The sequence below is a fragment of the Mustela lutreola genome, chromosome X, assembly GCF_030435805.1.
Source record: "Mustela lutreola isolate mMusLut2 chromosome X, mMusLut2.pri, whole genome shotgun sequence".
Lineage (NCBI taxonomy): Eukaryota > Metazoa > Chordata > Mammalia > Carnivora > Mustelidae > Mustela > Mustela lutreola.
In genome coordinates this window covers 53810232-53813494 of record NC_081308.1, presented here as the reverse complement: position 1 = coordinate 53813494, position 3263 = coordinate 53810232, and the positions used below count along the sequence as shown (strand labels likewise).

Here is a 3263-nt window from a genome sequence, read left to right as displayed (position 1 = left end):
GTATCCCAAATCTATAAAGAGCTTATCAAACTCAGCACCCTCAGAACAAATAATCCAATGAAGAAATGGACAGAAGACATGAACAGACATTTCTGCAAAGAATAAATCCAAATGGCCAACAGACACATGAAAATATGCTCCACATCACTCGGCATCAGGGAAATACTAATCAAAACCACAATAAGATACCACCTCACACCTTTCAGAATGGCTAAAATGAACAAGTCAGTCAATGGCAGATGCTGGCGAGGATGTGGAGAAAGGGGAACCCTCCTACACTGTACGTGGGAATGCAAGCTGGTGCAACCACTCTGGAAAACAGCGTGGAGGTTCCTCAAAAAGCTGAAAATAGAACTACCCTATGACCCAGTGATTGTATTACTGGGTATATACCCTAAATATACAAACGTGGCATTCTGAAGGGGGACATGCACCCAAATGTTTATAGCAGCAATGTCCACAATAGTTAAACTATGGAAAGAACCTAAGCGTCCTTCCACAGATGAATCAATAAATAAGATGTGGTATATATGTACAATGGAATACTATGCAGCCATCAAAAGAAATGAAATCTTGCTATTTGTGATGACGTGGATGGAACTAGAGGGTATTATGCTTGGCGAAATAAACCAATCTGAGAAAGACAACTATCATATGATCTCCCTGATACGATGAAGTGGAGATGCAACATAGGCAGTTTGGGGGGTACGAAAAGAAAAATAAAAGAAGATGGGATTGGGAGGGACACAAACCATAAAACACTGAATCTCACAAAACAGACTGAGGGTTGCTGGGGGGAGGTGTGTTGGGAGAGGAGGGTGGGGGTATGGACATTGGGGAGGGTATGTGCTATGGTGAGTGCTGTGAAATGTGTAAACCTGGTGATTCACAGACCTGTACTCCTAGGGATAAAAACACATTATATGTTTATAAAAAATTTTAAAAAATCAATTAAAAAACACATTTTGCAAGCCCAGAGCTAATCTCATATTCAATCAAAAAAGTTTGAAAGTTTTCACCTTAAAGATCAGAAACAAGACAAGTGTGTCCACTTTCACTACTCTCATTTGACATAGTACTGGATGTCCTAGCCAGAGAAACAAGGAGCACAAAGAAATAAAAGACTCCAAAAAAAAAAAGGAGAAATAAAATTTTCCTTTTTTGGATAACATGAACTTACATGTAAAAAAATCCTAAAAACGTCACAAAAATATTTGAATAAACAAATTTAGTAAAGCTGCCAAATACAAGATCAATATATAAAAGACAAGAATTTTGTTTTGTTTTGTTTTGTTTTTAATGTGGAATGCTTCCCAGTTTTTCATGTCATCCTTGTTCAGTGATCACGCTAATCTTCTCTGCATCATTCCAATTTTAGTATATGTGCTGCCAAAGTAAGCACAAGACAGGAGCATTTTTACACTCTAATGATGAAAAACAATCTAATTCACAATAGCATCAAAAATAATAAAATACTTAGGAAAAGTTTTAACTAAGAAGATGAAAGATCTGTACCCCATAAACTATGACATTGATAAAGAAATTGAAGGAGATACAAATGGAAAGATAGCCCATATTTATGAACGGTAAGAATTAACATTGTTAAAATGTCCATACTACCGGAAACCATCTGTAAATTCTATTCCTATCAAAAATCCAAAGTTAGGGGCGCCTGGGTGGCTCAGTGGGTTAAGCCGCTGCCTTCGGCTCAGGTCATGATCCCAGGGTCCTGGGATCGTGCCCTGCATCAGGCTCTCTGCTCAGCAGGGAGCCTGCTTCCTCCTCTCTCTCTGCCTGCCTCTCTGCCTGCTTGTCATCTCTCTCTGTCAAATAAATAAATAAAAAATCTTTAAAAAAAAATCCAATATTATTTTTTGACAGAAGTAAGTAAAGAATCCTAAAATTTATATGAGACCATAAAAGACAACAAATAATCAAAGCAGTTCTGAGAAAGAATGAAGAAGAGAAATTACACTTCTTGATTTGAAATTATACTACAAAGCCCTCAAGCTCAAAACAATAAAGTATACTGGCATAAAAACAGACCAATAAACAAGTAGAACAGAATTGAGAGTCCAGAAATAAATCCTTTCATGCAGTCACCTAATATTTGACAGGGGCCAACATATGTAATGGGTAAGGATAGTCTGTTCAATAGATGATATTTAAAACTGAATAGTCACATAAAACAGTATGAAACTGGAGCCTTATATCACTCATAAATCTTAACTTGAAATAGATTAAAGACTTAAATGTGATGCATGAAACTAAATTTCCTAAAGGAAAATATAGGAAAAATTCTCCTTGACATTGGTCTTGCCAATAGTTTTTTGGATACCAGACCAAAAACACAAGTAAAAAACCAAAAATAAATAAATGGTATTACATCAAACTAAAGTTTCTGAATTGCCGAAAAAGAGAGACAGAGAGAGAGAGAATAAAAACACAATCCACAGAATGGAAGAAAATACTTACAAATCTTATATCTGAAAAGAGGTTAATAACCAACAGATACAAATAGAAAAAAATATATAATTTAAAAAATAGCAAAAGGATCTCAATAGACTTTTTTTTTCAAAAAGTTATATAAATGACCAACAGGAGCATTAAAAAGTGCTCAATGTAAAAACTCAGGGCAAAGTCATTATGTTGTTGTTGTTGTTGTTTACTTCTGGAAAACACAGCAAGATATTACTACCTATTAGAATATATACTACCAAAAAATTAAAACTAAAAATTTTGTTAAATATTGGGGAAAATGGGGAACTTATGCTCTGTGATAGGGATATAAATTTGTATGGAAAACAGTATGGAGATGATTCATATTATTAAAAGTAAAATTACCATATGATTCAGTAATCCCACTTCTAGGTATATATCTAAAGGAAACGGAGTCACTATTCGAAGACATATCTGCACTCTTATGTTCATTATAAAATTATTAACTCTAAGCAAGAGATGGAAATAGCTTCAGTATCCATTAATGGATGAATGAATAAAATAAGTATGGTAAATATATACTATGGAATACTACTACTTAACCATGAAAAATTAAGAAATACTGCCATTTACAACAGCATGGATGGATCTTGAAGGTATTATACTAAGTGAAATATTTCAAAGATTTTATATATTTTTTAAATTTATGTATTATGATATCCCTTACATACAGAATCTGAAGAAAAGGCAAACTAATAGAAACTTAGAGTTGAGTTGACAAGGGGTGAACCTGGGGTGGAGTAAGGTGGTCAAAGGGTACAAAC

General features: G+C 34.4%; 1 non-coding gene across 1 annotated transcript; it reads right to left on the bottom strand.

The window, feature by feature from the left end:
• Window positions 1-1295: 1295 nt before the first annotated feature.
• LOC131822308 (U6 spliceosomal RNA) lies at window positions 1296-1402 on the bottom strand. Its single transcript, XR_009350186.1, has one exon. It is a non-coding gene; the product is annotated as a U6 spliceosomal RNA (small nuclear RNA).
• Window positions 1403-3263: the final 1861 nt, after the last annotated feature.